This window comes from Bombina bombina, chromosome 4, assembly GCF_027579735.1.
Source record: "Bombina bombina isolate aBomBom1 chromosome 4, aBomBom1.pri, whole genome shotgun sequence".
Taxonomy (NCBI): domain Eukaryota; kingdom Metazoa; phylum Chordata; class Amphibia; order Anura; family Bombinatoridae; genus Bombina; species Bombina bombina.
The window spans coordinates 31,329,955-31,349,117 of record NC_069502.1 but is presented as its reverse complement, the minus strand read 5'-3'; the positions used below and the strand labels follow the sequence as shown (position 1 = coordinate 31,349,117).

The window sequence follows — 19,163 nt, the reverse complement described above, 5'->3', positions numbered from 1 at the left end:
ACTAACTAAACCACTAATTACAGAGGTAAATAAATAGTCAAAACAAACTCAATTAAAGTGTTTATTAAGGTACAATAAGAGAATAAAAAGATAAAATAAGTGTTTCCACCCGGAAACCAATATAACTACTTTAACTGTTCTGCGCAATATTTATATCATAAAGGGAAAGACTCACAGACAAGGACTCCGCTCCGTTCTCAGCCGGAGAACGAGATGGGGTCTATATGGCAATACACTGAGGTTGACACAAGACTAAGATGGTGCCGCTCCGCTTCAAGAAGATAGAAGCGGGGCATTATATTGGCAAGAGAATGAAGCGTGAATATCACATTTGTGCTTCCTTCTGCCGAACCAAGAAACTGTAACCCTCAGAATCCTTCTGACTCGCATGGCACGCTCCGCTAATAAGCATAGAGACTGAATTCCTGCACCATGAGAGATGCGCCATTAACAAAAAAAGGTGCGCTCTATAACTTACTCCGCCACCAATAAAATAAGCGGACCTAGGGGGCTAAGGAAAAAGATTAAAGGGACAGTATACACTCATTTTCATATAACTGCATGTAATAGACACTACTATAAAGAATAAGATGCACAGATACCGATATAAAAATCCAGTATAAAACTGTTTAAAAACTTACTTAGAAGCTGTCAGTTTGGCTCTGTTGAAAAAGTCGTTGGAAAGCCCACTGCAAGTGTCAAATAAGACGCTCCCCCTCCCCCTTCTTTTGCATATGAAAAGACCCTTTACACAAACAGGAGCAAGCTGGAGAAGGCAGCTGACGGTATTCACATAAAACTTTGGGGCTTGGTAAGGAGTCTGAAAATCAGAGCAATGTTATTTAAAAATAAGCAAAACTATACATTAATTTTTTTTAAAAAACTTTATGGGCTATATAAATAGATCATCTACAAAACATTTATGCAAAGAAAAAATGAGTGTATAATGTCCCTTTAACATTACACACCTACGGATATAGACTTTAGGAGGTTAGTCTGCTCACTAAACAGTCCAAATGCCAAAAAAGTTCAGGTATACTAAATTACCCTTGACCTCTAGAAATATGTATTAAATAAAATGATCTGAGCCTGCAATAGAGGGTTAACCCTTTCCTTGACGTGAAGGAGGTTACCCCTAGTCTCCAAAACACATTATCGGTGCCTGCCCTCTGCCAAAAACATCCTTCCCTGAAGGATTACATGTCCCAAATTAAGTGCATTGAGATTTAACCCCTTAAGTGCCAGCCTCCTAGCCCTAGAAGACAAAAAAAAAAGAAAATTTATGCTTACTTGATGTTTTCAGGATTGTCTGCAGACCAGACAAAAACAGAATTTATGTTTACCTGATAAATTTCTTTCTCCTACGGTGTATCCGGTCCACGGCTTCATCCTTACTTGTGGGATATTCTCAATCCCTACAGGAAGTGGCAAAGAGAGCACACAGCAGAGCTGTCCATATAGCTCCCCTCAGGCTCCGCCCCCCAGTCATTCGACCGACGGTTAGGAGAAAAAGGAGAACCATAGGGTGCAGTGGTGACTGTAGTTTACAAAAAAATAAATTTAAACCTGACCAAAATGCCAGGGCGGGCCGTGGACCGGATACAACGTAGGAGAAATAAATTTATCAGGTAAACATAAATTCTGTTTTCTCCTACATTGGTGTATCCGGTCCACGGCTTCATCCTTACTTGTGGGAACCAATACCAAAGCTTTAGGACACGGATGAAGGGAGGGAACAAGTCAGGTAACCTAAACGGAAGGCACCACTGTTTGCAAAACCTCTCTCCCAAAAATAGCCTCCGAAGAAGCAAAAGTATTGAATTTGTAAAATTTGGCAAACGTATGCAGTGAAGACCAAGTCGCTGCCTTACAAATCTGTTCAACAGAAGCCTCATTCTTGAAAGCCCATGAGTAGAGTGAGCTGTAATTCGTTCAGGAGGCTGCCTTCCAGCAGTCTCATAAGCCAACCGGATGATGCTTTTCAGCCAGAAAGACAGAGAGGTCGCAGTCGCCTTTTGACCTCTCCTCTTGCCAGAATAGACGACAAACAAGGACGATGTTTGTCTGAAGTCTTTAGTTGCTTTTAGATAAAACTTTAAAGCATGAACCACATCAAGATTGTGTAACAGACGTTCCTTGTTAGAAACTGGATTAGGACACAGAGAAGGAACAACTATTTCCTGGTTGATATTCTTATTGGAAACCACTTTTGGAAGAAAACCAGGTTTGGTACGTAAAACGACCTTATCTGTATGTAACACCAGATAGGGTGAATTACACAGCAAAGCAGACAATTCAGAAACTCTTCTAGCAGAAGAAATAGCTACTAAAAACAAAACTTTCCAAGATAGTAACTTAATATCTATGGAATGTAGAGGTTCAAACGGAACCCCTTGAAGAACTGAAAGAACTAAATTTAGACTCCATGGAGGAGCCACAGGTCTGTAGACAGGCTTGATTCTGACTAAAGCCTTTACAAACGCCTGAATATCTGGCATGGCTGCCAGACGCTTGTGTAACAAATCAGACAGAGCAGATATCTGTCCTTTTAAGGAACTAGCTGACAGACCTTTCTCCAATCCTTCTTGGAGAAAAGATAGTATCCTTGGAATCCTAATCTTACACCATGAGTAACCCTTGGATTCGCACCAGCAAAGATATTTCCGCCATATCTTATGGTAAATTTTCCTGGTGACAGGCTTTCTAGCCTGGATCAGGGTATCTATAACGGATTCCGAAAACCCACGCTTAGCAAGCTAGAATCAAGCGTTCAATCTCCAAGCAGTCAGTTGCAGAGAAACTAGGTTTGGATGTTCGAATGGACCTTGAATTAGAAGGTCCTGCCTCAAAGGCAGCTTCCATGGTGGAACCAATGACATATTCACCAGGTCTGCATACAAAGTCCTGCGCGGCCACGCAGGAGCTATCAGAATTACCGAAGCCTTCTCCTATTTGATCTTGGCTACTAGCCGGGGGAGAAGGGGAAACGGTGGAAAGACATAAGCTAGATTGAACGACCAAGGCGCTACTAAAGGCATCTACCAATGTCGCCTTTGGATCCCTGGACCTGGACCCGTAACGTGGAACTTTGGAGTTCTGACGTGACGCCATCAGATCCAGATCTGGAATGCCACATAGCTGGGTCAGCTGAGCAAAAACCTCCGGGTGGAGTTCCCACTCCCCCGGATGGAAAGTCTGACGACTCAGATAATCCGCTTCCCAGTTGTCCACTCCTGGGATGTGAATTGCTGATAGATGGCAGAAGTGATGCTCTGCCCATTTGATGATCTTGGATACCTCCCTCATCGCCAGGGAACTCTTTGTTCCCCCCTGATGATTGATGTACGATACAGTCATGTTGTCCGACTGAAATCTGATGAATTTGGCCTCCGCTAGTTGAGGCCATGCCTGGAGCGCATTGAATATCGCTCTCAATTCCAAAATGTTTATCGGGAGAAGAGATTCTTCCCGAGACCATAGACCCTAAGTCTTGAGGGACTCCCAGACCGCGCCCCAGCTAGCGTCGGTCGTGACAATGATTCACTCCGGTCTTCGGAAACTCATTCCCTGAGACAGGTGATTCTGAGACAACCACCAGAGGAGTGAGTCTCTGGTTTTCTGGTCCATCTGAATCTGGGGAGACAAATCTGCATAATCCCCATTCCATTGTTTGAGCATGCACAGTTACAATGGTCTTAAATGAATTCGAGCAAAGGGAAGCACGTCCATTGCCGCAACCATTAGTCCTATTACCTCCATGCACTGAGCTATGGAGGGTTGAGGAATGGATTGAAGAACTCGACAAGTGTTCAAAAGTTTTAATTTCCTGACCTCTGTCAGAAAGATTTTCATTTCTAAAGAGTCTATTATTGTTCCCAGGAAGGGAACCCTTGTGAACGGGGACAGAGAACTTTTTTCTATGTTCACCTTCCACCCGTGAGACCTTAGAAAGGCTAGAACAATGTCCGTATGAGCCCTTGCTTTGTGAAAGGACGACGCCTGTATTAAAATGTCGTTTAGGTAAGGTGCTACTGCAATGCCCCTTGGCCTTAGCACCGCTAGAAGGGACCCTAGCACCTTTGTGAAAATTCTGGGGGCAGTGACCAATCCGAAGGGAAGAGCCACGAACTGGTAATGCTTGTCCAGAAAGGCGAACCTCAGAAACTGATGGTGATCTTTGTGGATAGGAATATGCAGGTACGCATCCTTTAAGTCCACGGTAGTCCTATATTGACCCTCCTGGATCATTGGTAAAATTGTCCGAATGGTTTCCATTTTGAATGATGGAACTCTGAGGAATTTGTTTAGGATCTTTAAGTCCAGAATTGGCCTGAAAGTTCCTTCCTTTTTGGGAACTACAAACAGGTTTGAGTAAAATCCCAGTCCTTGTTCTGCTGTTGGAACTGGGTGTATCACTCCCATTTTTAAAAGGTCTTCTACGCAATGTAAGAATGCCTGTCTCTTTATCTGGTCTAAAGATAAGCGAGACATGTGGAACCTTCCCCTTGGAGGAAGGTCCTTGAATTCTAGAAGATACCCCTGAGAGACAATTTCTAGTGCCCAGGGGTCCGGAACATCTCTTGCCCAGGCCTGAGCAAAGAGAGAAAGTCTGCCCCCTACTAGATCCGGTCCCGGATCGGGGGCTACCCCTTCATGCTGTCTTGGTAGCAAGCAGCAGGCTTTTTGGCCTGTTTACCCTTGTTCCAGCCTTGCAATGGTTTCCATGCTGGTTTGGGCTAGGGTGCGTTACCCTCTTGCCTAGTGGCTGTAGAGGTAGAAGCCGGTCCGTTCCTGAAATTGCGAAAGGAACGAAAATTAGACTTATTTTTAGCTTTGAAAGGTCTATCCTGTGGAAGGGCATGGCCCTTTCCCCCAGTGATATCTGAAATAATTTCTTTCAACTCTGACCCGAATAGGGTCTTACCCTAGAAAGGAATATTAAGCAATTTTGTTTTGGACGACACATCCGCCGACCACGATTTTAGCCAAAGCGCTCTACGCGCCACTATTTTAGCTAATTTAGCTAACTGAAAAGCGGCATCTGTAATGAAAGAATTAGCCAACTTCAGGGCGTGAATTCTATCCATGACTTCATCATAAGAAGTCTCCTTCTGGAGCGAGTTTTCTAATTCCTCAAACCAAAAAGCAGCTGCAGTGGTTACAGGAATAATGCAAGAAATTGGTTGAAGAAGAAAACCTTGTTGAACAAAAATTTTCTTAAGTAAACCTTATAATTTTTTATCCATAGGATCTTTGAAAGCGCAACTGTCTTCTATTGGTATAGTCGTGCGCTTAGCTAGTGTTGAAACTGCCCCCTCTACCTTAGGGACCGTCTGCCACGCGTCCCTTCTTGGGTCAACAATGGGGAACATTTTCTTAAATATAGGAGGGGGAACAAAAGGTACACCTGGCTTCTCCCACTACTTATTCACTAGATCCGCCACCCTCTTAGGTATCGGAAACGCATCAGTGTGTACTGGGACCTCTAAGAATTTATCCATTTTACACAATTTTTCTGGGACCACCAAAGGGTCACAATCATCAAGAGTAGCTAGGACCTCCTTAAGTAGGGCGCGGAGGTGTTCTAGCTTAAATTTAAATGCTATGGTATCAGGCTCTGCCTGCTGAGAAACTTTTCCTGTGTCAGAAATTTCTCCCTCAGACAGGCCCTCCCTCACCGCCAAGTCAGATTGATGTGAGGGCACTACAGATAAATTATCCTCTGCGTCTGATTGCTCATTTTCTGTATTTAAAACTGAGCAATCACGCTTCCTAGGAAAAGCTGGCAGTTTGGATAAAAATGCTGTGAGAGAATTATCCATTACTGCTGCTAACTGTTGCATAGTAATCGCAATTGGTGCGCTAGATGTACTGGGCATCGCTTGCGCGGGCATAGCTGGTGTTGACACAGAAGGAGAGGATAGTGAGCTAACCTCACTACCTTCAGCTAAAGAATCATCTTGGGCTATATCTTTAAGCGTGATTGTACGGTCCTTAAGCTGTTTGGACGCTATGGCACACTTCACACATAAATTTAATGGGGGAACCACCTTAGCCTATGTTCTGTATGTTCAAAGGCCATCTGAAGGGTCAGACATGTTTGACAGACTTAAACAGATCTTCAATGCAATAAAAATTATTTTTGACAAAAACGTTACTGTGTCTTTAAATAATAAAAGTGCACACTTTATTACTGAAACATCAAAAAACCATCAAATAAACATCCGATTTTAATGAAATTTTCACCAGTGTCTTAATGCTTTGAAAAGATTGCACACAAATTTTCAGACCAATTAACCCCTTAATGCCCAAACCGGAACTAATAACAGCAATTAACCGGTTAAAAACACTACAGTATTATGCCACAACTTCCACTGTGGCCTTTACCTTCCTTAGGGATTATTTTAGTAGGAAATAAGCCTCTCTGGAGTCTTTTCTGATGCCTCTGGACTCCCCACGTGAAGCTGCATGAACTGCCTAAGCAAAACAACTGCGCAATTGAGGCGCGAAAATGAGGCCTCCTCCCTCTTCATTCCAGAGTGGAGGGGCCTTTCTGACTAGATTAGGTGTCCAAATAAGTGCCAAGCGCAAATTAAACCCCAAAAGTGTTTTAAAGTCTGAAAAAACACCTTATTTATAGTGAAAACATGCTAAAAAGCAATCTATTAAGCCCACAATAGTGTCAACCAGCATAGAGCCCTTAATATAAGCCATAATTTTATACAGAGTCTAAGAAAAATGGCTTACCTATCCCAGAGGGGATTGCTGACAGTCTTCTAGCATTACTAGGTCTTGTTAGAAAAATGACTGTTCATACCTGAAGCAGTTAAGCCTGCAAACTGTTCCCCCCAACTGAAGTTCTCTGGTTTCAACAGTCCTGCGTGGGAACAGCCATGGATTTTAGTTACTGGTGCTAACATCATATTCCTCTCGGAAGAAATCTTCATCACTTTCTGCTGCAGAGTAAATAGTACAAGCTGGCACTATTTTAAAATAAACTCTTGATAGAAGAATAAAAAACTACAACTAAACACCACATACTCTTTACCACCCCCGTGGAGATGCTACTAGTTAGAGCGGCAAAGAGAATGACTGGGGGGGGCGGAGCCTGAGGGGAGCTATATGGACAGCTCTGCTGTGTGCTCTCTTTGCCACTTCCTGTAGGGATTGAGAATATCCCTCAAGTAAGGATGAAGCCGTGGACCGGATACACGAATGTAGGAGAAAAGAGAGGCATTCTTACACTGCGTAAGAGACCTTTCCAACCTGGGAGTGATCGTTCCTGTTCCGGTACAAGAACAGGGTTTGGGATTTTATTCCAATCTGTTCATGGTTCCCAAAAAAGAGGGAACCTTCAAGCCCTTTTTACATCTGAAGAGTGTAAACAAATTTCTCAGAGTACCGTCCTTCAAGATGGAAACTATTCGTTCCATTCTCCCTTTGATCCAAGAGCGTCAATTTATGACAACAGTGGATTTAAAGGACGCGTACCTGCATGTGCCCATTTACAGGGATCATCACAAGTTCCTAAGGTTTGCTTTTCTGGACAAACACTTCCAATTCATGGCTCTTCCCTTCGGTCTTGCCACAACTCCCAGAATTTTCACAAGGGTTTTGGGATCACTGTTTGCTGTGCTTTGGTTAAGCATGCTCAAGCAACGGAACGGAGATTATGCGGACTTGTCTCCTCGAATACTACTGGAGCAGGAGACAAGGGATTCTCTTCAATAGTGGTTGTCTCTGGATCATCTCTCCCAGGGAACCTGCTTTCGCAGACCATCTTGGGTGATTGTGACAACAGACGCAAGCCTTATAGGATAGGTAGCAGTCTGGGTCTCCCTAAAGGCTCAAGGAGTTTGGACTCAGAGTCTGTTCTACCTATAAACATTCTGGAACTTCAAGGCTCTTATGGCCTGGCCAGAGTTAGCCTCGGTCCAGTTTATCAGGTTCCAGTCGGACAATATACCTTCAGTGGCTTACATCAATCATCAGGGAGGAACGAGGAGTTCCTCAGCGATGACCGAGGTAACCAAAAATAATTCAGTGGGTGGAGGACCATTCTTGTTGCCGGTCGGCGACTCACATCCCAGGGGTGCATAATTGGGAGGCGGACTTTCTGAGCAGGCAGACCTTTCATCCGGGGGAGTGGGAACTCCATCCGGAAGTGTTCTCCAGCCTGATTCTCAGGTGAGTTCAGCAGGAATTAGATCTCTTGGCATCCTGACAGAATGCCAAGTTCCCGAGATACGGGTCGAGGTCCAAGGATTCTTAGGCGGAACTGTTAGATGCTCTGGTGGTTCCTTGGACTTTCACTCTAGCATATCTATTTCCCTAAAGGGTCAAATCTGGGCCTTATCTATTTTGTTACACAAACGTCTGGCGGATGTTCCAGATGTGCAATCATTTTGTCAGGCCTTGGTCAGGATCAGGCCTGTGTTCAAACCAGTTACTCCTCCATGGAGTCTGAATTTAATGCTCAAAGTTCTTCAAGGGGCTCCGTTTGAGCCTATGCATTTCTTAGATATTAAGTTATCTTGGAAAGTTTTATTTCTTGTTGCTATTTCCTCTACTCGGAGAGTGTCAGAGCTTTCAGCATTACAGTATGAGTCTCCTTATCTTAGTTTCCATTCAGATAAGGTAGTTTTACGTACAAAATTAGGATTTCTTCCTAAAATTGTTTCTGATCGGAACCCTAGAGACAGAACTTTTTTTCACTTTCTGCAATGAGATTTTTTTAGTGAAAACTTTTCTGCAGGTCATTTTTAAATAAAATAAAATTGTAAATTTGTCAGTTACACCAAAGCACCAGATCAATTGCAATGTGTTAGTTAACTGGAGAATACAGCAATATTTAAAGTTGTATAATCTAGTACAGTAATTGAAAATTGCATTGCAAATTAGTTGCAGACAAAAAAAGTAATTGTAAAATGTCTCTTGAATTAATTTGTTTCCTTTTCTCTAAGTCTAACATAGAAATATAGTAATAAAAAAGGTGCATTGCTCATATGAACATCTTACATTCAGAGAAAAACAGCTTTGCAGACTGTGAAAAGCTAGGGAACGAGTTTGCAAAAATCTCAGAGCCAGACAACAATCAATGCACTACTGCATATTTGACTGTTGTCTTCAAACAGCACTTTGCTCTGGATGCACTGTGTTAAGTAAAACATATACAATGCAGCCAGATAACAGCTCTGTTTATAAAGAACAGCCTAATGTGGAGCAGCACTGAGAAGTTAAAGTGCTAACAGTTCCTGTTCTTTCTGCAGACATGCTGCATTTTCTGCGATGACATATCAGATCACTCCATGTTCTGCCTTGGGGATCGGAACATTAATCAGGTGATTGTTGTTTCTTCCTTGTGTCCTAATCCTTCTCAAAAGGGAAGAATTCTGCACAATTTGGACATGGTCTATGCGTTAACGTTTTACCTGCAAGCGACTAAGGACTTTCGTCAGTCTTCTTCCTTCTTTGTGTTTCTCAGGAAAATGTAAGGGACAGAAAGCTATGACTACTTCTCTTTCTCTTTGGCTGAAGAGTATCATACGTTTTGCATATGAGACTGCTGGACAGCAGCCTCCAGAGAGGGTTGTTGCTCCTCATGGGCGTTCAAAAATGAAGCTTCTGTGAAACAGATTTGCAGATTTGGAGTGGTCCCACTCCAGTCATTCGACCGAAGTTAGGAAGAGAAAGGAAAAGCCAAAGGTGCAGAGGTGACTGAAGTTTGACAAAAATAAATACCTGTCTTAGAAATGACAGGGTGGGCCGTGGACTCGTCATATCAAAAAAGAAATACATTTATCAGGTAAGCATAAATTTCCTTTTCGTTTATAAGATATGATGAGTCCACGGATTTCATCCTTACTTATGGGATACAATACCAAAGCTATAGGACACGGATGAAAGGGAGGGACAAGACAGGAACCTAAACGGAAGGCACCAGTGCTTGAACAACCTTTCTCCCAAAACAAGCCTCAGAAGAAGCAAAAGTATGAAATTTGGAAAAAGTGTACTGCACCTTTAAATAATAAAAGCGCAACAATTTTTCTGTTATTAGACAAAACAACGTTTGCAGCAATAAAAATGCCCTTATGTGCCCAAAATAGCTTAACAATATTGCACCACTTGTTAGGATATATTATATATCAATTTTGTCAGATTTATTAATGTATATCGATGTATATGAATTCAGGCCCCTGCACCTCGCCACAGCTCTGCTGCGGCGCCTTCCTGCCCCCAGATCACACTGAAGGAACATTCTCAGCCTCTCTATAGCCTACGATCACGAAACAGAGCTAGGCCAACACCGGAGCCTCAGGACCTTGCTACCGATCCGGAAAAACAAAATTTATGCTTACCTGATAAATTTCTCTCTTACGATGTATCGAGTCCACGGATTCATCCAATACTTGTGGGATATTCTCCTTCCCAACAGGAAGTGGCAAAGAGAGCACCCACAGCAGAGCCGTCTATATATCTCCTCCCCCAACTCCACCCCCCAGTCATTCGACCGAAGGTTAGGAAGAAAAAGGAGAAACTATAGGGTGCAGAGGTGACTTTAGTTTTTTTAATAAAATATACTACCTGTCTTAAATAGACCGGGCGGGCCGTGGACTCAATACATCGCAAGAGAAAGAAATTTAGCAGAAAAGCATAAATTTTGTTTTCTCTTGCAAGATGTATTGAGTCCACGGATTCATCCAATACTTGTGGGATACCAATACCAAAGCTTTAGGACACGGATGTAGGGCGGGACAAGACAGGTACCTAAACGGAAGGCACCACTGCTTGTAGAACCTTTCTCCCAAAAAAAGCCTCCGAAGAAGCAAAAGTATCAAATTTGTAAAATTTGGAAAAAGTATGATGTGAAGACCAAGTCGCCGCCTTACAAATCTGTTCAACAGAAGCCTCATTTTTAAAAGCCCATGTGGAAGCCACTGCTCTAGTAGAGTGAGCAGTAATCCTTTCAGGAGGCTGCTGGCCAGCAGTCTCATAAGCCAAACGGATGATGCTTTTCAGCCAAAAAGAAAGAGGTTGCCGTAGCCTTTTGACCTCTCCGCTTTCCAGAATAGATAACAAACAATGTAGATGTTTGACGGAAATCTTTAGTTGCTTGTAAGTAGAACTTTAAAGCACGAACCACATCAAGATTGTGTAACAGACATTCCTTCTTGGAAGAAGGATTAGGACACAGAGAAGGAACAACAATTTCCGATTGATATTCCTATAAGAAAAAACCTTAGGAAGGAATCCAGGTTTGGTACGCAAAACCACCTTATCCGCATGGAAAACAAGATAAGGTGAGTCACACTGTAAATCAGATAATTCAGAAACTCTTTGAGCCGAAGAGATAGCTACTAAAAACAGAACTTTCCAAGATAGAAGCTTAATATCTATGGAATGCATAGGTTCAAACGGAACCCCTTGAAGAACATTTAGAACTAAATTTAAACTCCATGGCGGAGCAACAGGTTTAAACACAGGCTTGATTCTTACTAAAGCATGACTAAACGCCTGAATTAGAGCTGCAACAACTAATCGTCATAATCGATTATGAAAATAGTTGTCAACGAATCTCATAATCGATTAATCGAATAGTTGGTTTGCAATTAGTTGGTCTGTGCACAACACCAGCTGCTTCACTCCAATGAACTCCTGCATATGGTATTGTGTTTTATGGTTATGTCCTTAGCCTAAAGGACGTCTACAGACGTATACTTTTCAGGACAGTATACGTTTACAACTACCCCTGGCTTATGTGCAACCCAGATATAATAGTCATCATTTGGATTGTTTATATTAAATCTGGTGATTTGGAACTATGCTTTTCATGATATAGTGCCAAGATTGTTGTTTACACCTAGCCCCTAGATTGATGGGAGTTATTTAAATTGATGTGCACTATTATCTGTTTGCTTAATTATTAGCGTATTGCTTGCTATTGCTGATTATATGTACTGTATGAATAAATGTGTAAGGCTTTGTCCTGTTATTGATATACTGTACAGTCCTTAGCGCTTTTGATTTTGTTTATCGTTTATTTTATATTTTTAATAAATTGTGATAATATGTACCAGATTCAACCTTTTATAAGTATATATTCGTTATTTTTAGAGCGGACTAGATATTTCCCCTAACCTTATAGCTGGTTATTTACCATTGCATATAGATATTCAAGATATTTTTATGTTAGAATGAAGTCAAGGGTTACTTTATTGAGAGGCCTGTTGCCAAGGTAGAAAACACTTAGCATTGGTGAAGAGCTAACAAAGATAAATATCCCACTTTGGTGAAATTGGCAAAACCCTACTTATACACCTCAACAGCCTTTTCTCTACTGCAGGAAATATAGCTGCAAACAGAGAACCAGCCTTAGCCAGAAGCATGTGGACATGTTGAGATTTTTGCATTTCAATGCAAAGTTTCTGAAAGAGTGAATAACAGAATGTTATTAACAGTGATAGTCTAACTCTTTCTAGTTCTACCTCTTTTCAAACAGTTTGTGGTTTTGTTTAATTATAAAACTGTGCTCTGCTGCTTAAAAATTGAACAGTTGTGTTAATGCAAAGTTTTAGTCTGAAGTTTATATTTGTAACACTCATTATGTGGATTTTATTTAAAACATAGAAAACTATTATTGATTCTCTTTTTATCCGATTAGTCGATTAATCGAAAAAATAATCGGCCGATTAATCGATTATGAAAATAATCGTTAGTTGCAGCCCTAGCCTGAATGTCTGGAACATCTGCCAGACGCTTGTGTAAAAGAATAGACAAAGCAGATATCTGTCCCCTTAAGGAACTAGCTGATAATCCCTTCTCCAATCCTTCTTGGAGAAAAGACAAAATCCTAGGAATCCTAATCTTACTCCATGAGTAACCCTTGGATTCACACCAATAAAGATATTTATGCCATATCTTATGATAGATTTTCCTGGTGACAGGCTTTCTAGCCTGAATCAAGGTATCAATGACCGACTCAGAGAAACCACGCTTTGATAAAATCAGGCGTTCAATCTCCAAGCAGTCAGCCGCAGAGAAATTAGATTTGGATGCTTGAATGGACCCTCATCGGCAGAGTCCACGGTGGAACGGATGACATGTCCACCGGATCTGCATACCAAGTCCTGCGTGGCCACGCAGGTGCTATCAAAATCACTGAAGCTCTCTCCTGCTTGATTCTGGCAATCAGACGAGGAAGGAGAGGAAATGATGGAAACACATAAGCCAGGTTGAAGGACCAGGGCACTGCTAGAGCATCTATCAGTACTGCCTGGGGATCCCTTGACCTGGATCCGTAACAAGGAAGCTTGGCATTCTGACGAGACGCCATCAGATATAATTCTGGTGTGCCCCATAGCTGAATCAGTTGGGCAAATACTTCCGGATGGAGCTCCCACTCCCCCGGATGAAAAGTCTGACGACTTAGGAAATCCGCCTCCCAGTTCTCTACCCCTGGGATATGGATTGCTGAAAGATGGCAAGAGTGAGTCTCTGCCCATCGGATTATTTTGGTCACCTCTATCATCGCTAGAGAACTCAGTGTTCCTCCCTGATGATTGATATAAGCTACAGTCGTGATGTTGTCCGACTGAAATCTGATGAATTTTTATCGGGAGGAGAGCCTCCTCATGAGTCCATAGACCCTGTGCTTTCAGGGAGTTCCAGACTGCACCCCAGCCCAGTAGGCTAGCATCTGTCGTTACTATGACCCACTCTGGCCTGCGGAAACACATTCCCCGGGACAGGTGAACCTGTGACAACCACCAGAGAAGAGAATCTCTGGTCTCCTGATCCAGATGTATCTGAGGAGATAAATCTGCATAATCCCCATTTCACTGTTCGAGCATGCATAGTTGCAGTGGTCTGAGGTGTAGACGAGCAAATGGAACTATGTCCATTGCCGCTACCATTAGTCCGATTACCTCCATACACTGAGCTACTGACGGCCGAGGAATGGAGTGAAGAGCTTGGCAGGTGGTTACAAGTTTTGATTTCCTGACCTCCGTCAGAAATATTTTCATTTCTACCGAGTCTATCAGAGTTCCTAGGAAGGAAACTCTTGTGAGAGGGAAGAGAGAACTCTTTTTATGTTCACCTTCCACCTATGAGATCTCAACAAAGCCAACACGATGTCCGTGTGAGACTTGGCTAGTTGGAAAGTCGACGCTTGAATTAAGATGTCGTCTAGATAAGGCGCCACTGCTATGCCCCGCGGTCTTAGAACCGCCAGAAGGGAGCCTAGCACCTTTGTGAAAATTCTGGGAGCCGTGGCCAACCCGAAGGGAAGGGCCACAAACTGGTAATGCCTGTCCAGAAAGGCGAACCTGAGAAATTGGTGATCTCTGTGAATAGGGATGTGCAGATATGCATCCTTTAAATCCACGGTGGTCATATATTAACCTTCCTGGATCAGTGGCAGAATAGTCTGAATAGTCTCCATCTTGAAAGATGGGACTCTGAGGAATTTGTTTAAGATCTTGAGATCCAAGATTGGTCTGAAAGTTCCTTCTTTTTTGGGAACCACAAACAGGTTTGAGTAACACCCTAGCCCCTGTTCCGCTTTTGGAACTGGGTGAATCACTCCCATGGTATGTAGGTCTTCTACACAGTATAAGAACGCCTCTCTTGTCTGGTTTGCAGACAATTGAGAAATGTGAAATCCCCCCCTTGGGGGGGAATCTTTGAAGTCCAGAAGATATCCCTGGGAAACAATTTCTAAAGCTCAGGAATCAAGAACATCTCTTGCCCAAGCCTGAGCGAAGAGAGAGAGTCTGCCCCCTACTAGATCCGGTCCCAGATCGGGGGCTACCCCTTCATGCTGTCTTGGAGGCAGCTGCAGGCTTCTTGGCCTGTTTACCCTTGTTCCAAGCCTGGTTAGGTCTCCAGACTGACTTGGATGGAGCAAAGTTTCCCTCTTGCTTTGCAGCAGGGGAAGAGGAAGCGGGACCACCCTTGAAGTTTCGAAAGGAACGAAAATTATTTTTGTTTGGTCCTTATTTTATTTGATTTATCCTGAGGGAGGGCATGGCCTTTCCCTCCAGTAATGTCTGAAATAATCTCCTTCAGTTCAGGCCCGAAGAGGGTCTTTCCTTTGAAAGGGATGCTCAAAAGTTTAGATTTTGACAACACATCCGCTGACCAGGACTTAAGCCATAACGCTCTGCGCGCTAAAATGGCAAAACCTGAATTCTTTGCCGCTAATTTAGCCAGTTGAAAAGCGGCATCTGTAATGAAAGAATTAGCCAGCTTAAGAGCCTTAATTCTATCCATAATATCCTCTAATGGGGTCTCCGTCTGAAGAGCCTCTTCCAGAGCCTCGAACCAGAAAGCAGCTGCAGTGGTTACAGGAACAATGCACGCAATAGGTTGGAGAAGAAAACCTTGATGAACAAAACATTTCTTTAGAAGACCTTATAATTTTTTATCCATAGGATCTTGGAAAGCACAACTGTCCTCAATAGGTATAGTTGTACGCTTGGCGAGTGTAGAAATAGCTCCCTCCTCCTTAGGGACCGTCTGCCACGAGTCCCGCATGGTGTCAGATATGGGAAACATTTTCTTAAAAACAGGAGGGGGAGTGAACGGAATACCTGGTCTATCCCACTCCCTAGTGACAATGTTCGCAATCCTCTTAGGGACCGGAAAAACATCAGTGTAAACTGGAACCTCTAGGTATTTGTCCATTTTACACAATTTCTCTGGAACCACAATAGGGTCACAATCATCCAGAGTCGCTAATACCTCCCTGAGCAAAAAGCGGAGGTGTTCTAGCTTAAATTTAAACGCCATCATATCAGAATCTGTCTGAGGGAGCGTCTTACCTGAATCAGAAATCTCTCCCTCAGATAGCAAATCCCTTACCCCTACTTCAGAGCATTGTGAGGGTATATCGGATACGGCTACTAAAGCGTCAGAAGGCTCAGCATTTGTTCTTAACCCAGAGCTATTGCGCTTTCCTTGCAACCCAGGCAGTTTAGATAAAACCTCTGTGAGGGTAGTATTCATAACTGCGGCCATGTCTTGTAAGGTAAACGAAGTAGACGCACTAGAGGTACCTGGCGTCACTTGTGCGGGCGTTACTGGTGTGACACTTGGGGAGAGCTAGATGGCATAACCTCATTTCTTTCTGTCTGAGAATCATCTAGGGCTATATTTTTAAGTGCTACAATATGCTCTTTAAAATGTATAGACATATCAGTGCAAGTGGGACACATTCTAAGAGGGGGTTCCACAATGGCTTCTAAACACATTGAACAAGGAGTTTCCTTGATGTCGGACATGTTTAACAGGCTAGTAATGAAACAAGCAAGCTTGGAAAACACTTTAATCAAAGTAAAAACAACACTTAGAAAAAACGGTACTGTGCCTTAAGAGAAAAAAAGTGCACAAATTCTGCAAAACAGTGTAAAAAAGCAGTAAACTTTTCGAAATTTTTACAGTGTATTCTTAAAGCTTTAATAAGATTGCCCCACCAGCAAAATAAACAATTAACCCCTTAATGCAAAAACCGGATTGACAAAACGTCAAAAACCGGAAAAAAACGATCAGCACCTTGCCACAGATCTGCTGTGATGCCTACCTGCCCTTAGGGATAGATTTTGTGGGGAAAATACTTCCTTTAGGCCCTCAAATTACAGCAGGACCCTCCGGTGAAACAGCTTGATGTCTTGCTTTTGTAAAAAACAACTGCGCATCTGAAGCGCGAAAATAGGCCCCTCCCACCTCACTCGATGTCTGTGGGGCCTAAAAGAAACACACCAAAGTGCTTCTAAGCTAGCCATGTGGGTTAATAACCCTTAAGTAAGCCCAAATGAACCAAAAGTCCCTCAAAAACGTTTATCTTTAATAAAAAAACGTTAGCCTTTCTTATAAGTGTCAGCCAGTATTAACTTAGCCCTTTATGTAAGCTGGTAATTCCACACTAAGTCTCTGAATACAGCTTACCCTTCCCTCATGGGGATATTGTCAGCCTTTTCTAGAATTATCACAGTCTGTCTAGAAAAAAATGACTGAACATACCTCAGTGCAGCTTAGCCTGCAAACCGTTCCCCCAACTGAAGTTTCCTGTACTCCTCAGCCTCTGTGGGAACAGCAGTGGATCTTAGTTACAAAGTGCTAAGATCATCATCCTCCATGCAGAAATCTTCATCTCTTTTCTGCATGAGAGTAAATAGTACACACCGGTACCATTTAAAATAAACTCTTGCTTGAGAAAATAAAAACTAACATTTTTGTCCCCACAATCACTTTACCCTTCCTTATTGTTTAGAGTCGGCAAAGAGAATGACTGGGGGGTGGAGTTAGGGGAGGAGCTATATAGACAGCTCTGCTGTGGGTGCTCTCTTTGCCACTTCCTGTTGGGAAGGAGAATATCCCACAAGTATTGGATGAATCCGTGGACTCGATACATCTTGCAAGAAAAACACACTGCGCGGCTGAGCGCGCGAAAATAGGACCTGCCCACCGTGGGCATAACTCTTAGCCTAACCGAGACCCGCATGGGTAGATAAAAAAAAAAAAAACACATGTCGGTCCTCCATATATTAGCCATGTGCCCCACTATATACACACTCAGCCCAATAAAGCGCATCTCAGTGAAAAATATCTCCTGCCAAGCCATCACAGTATAACGATAGTCTAACCGCATCTCCCAGCATCAGCCCACATAGTAAATTTAAAATGCCATATCCAGCACACTATTAAATAAGTAAAATAACAGGGAATTCCAGGTACACCATTTCTCCTATAGTGCATACTGATTACCCCTCCCCAGCTAGGGAATACTGTCAGTCTGTTCTGATGTATCAAGTCTTCCCAGAAACAAAAGATTGAACATACCTCAATGCTGCTTGTAGCATGACACCGTTCTCCACACTGAAGATTTTTCTTTACACTACCTTCAGCTGCTCTGTGGGAACCAGTATGGATCTTAGATAACATTTGCCAAGATCATCAACATCAGGGCAGAAAAATAAAATGTCTCTACTCCTCTTGGGAAGTTATAGACTGACGATTTTCCCTGAGAAAAATAGTACTCACTGGCACCATTTTAAAATAAAAAACATCTTGATTGAACAATCTAAACTAACACCTCACTTTACCTCTTCCTATCACTAACACAGGCAAAGAGAATGACTGGGGTGGGAGGGAAGGGAGGAGCTATATATACAGCTCTGCTGTGGTGCTCTTTGCCACTTCCTGCTGAACAGGAGGCGTAATCCCATAAGTAAGGATGAAATCCGTGGACTCATCATATTTTATAAAAGAAAAGGCACTTACCTGCACCTCTAGCTGTCCAGCAGGAGGACAGCTCACTCGGTATGAGAGGATGCCACTCCTCACAGAGACCTGTGAGAAAAAAAAAAGATCAGAGTAAACCTACTCAGACTTTCTATACCAAGGGCAGCAAACATGTTAGGAAAACGCAGTGAGGTCCACCCCACAAGATCCTAACTGATTTAAAGCCACAACAGCCCTGCTGAAGAGACTAACGTGGAGTACAGCTAGACCCAATCTTGAGAGGAATTTCAGAGTAAACCTACTCTGGCATTCAAAATAATAAAATCTTGATCGAAGTCCAATTTTCTTCAGACACCAAAATTTCACCATCTCCTTGCACCGAAGGCAAAGAGAATGACTGGTGTTGTGGGAAGGGAAGTGATACTTAACAGTCTGTGGTGCTCTTTGCCTCCTCATGCTGGCCAGGAGTTATATTCCCAACAGTAATTGATGAAACCGTGGACTCACCGTATCTTAGGAAAGAAATTACTTTAGTTGGTTTCCATCTTGGATCATCTAATCTACAGAATCACTTCTACAAATTCACTTCCCTCCTGATCTATTTTACGGATCACAGCACCAACAGGAACACAACTAGTAAACCCTCTACCTGGGTTTGTGCTGTGTGCATCGTCAAATGTGAAAATTTGGAAAGACAAATGACTGTTCTCTCACATTCTGTATCAACATCTACAGAATAATTAAAGTGAAAGTCAAACCTAGCGTTTTTTAAACACAAAGATTGACTATTAAAACAAAAAAAGGGGACTTTCATTCATGAAGTATAAGATACTTCATGTAGAAAGCTCCTTTATTTGTTTCAACCGATCTTAGCTGTTAAAGAAGCCCACGGTAAAAAATGTTTTTTGCTAAGAGGTGAT

General features: G+C 42.6%; 1 protein-coding gene across 3 annotated transcripts in view; it reads right to left on the bottom strand.

The window, feature by feature from the left end:
- Positions 1 to 19,163, bottom strand: part of CAD (carbamoyl-phosphate synthetase 2, aspartate transcarbamylase, and dihydroorotase) — a 290,191-nt gene that overhangs the window by 75,860 nt on the left and 195,168 nt on the right. The gene's annotated exons all lie outside the window — the stretch shown is intronic.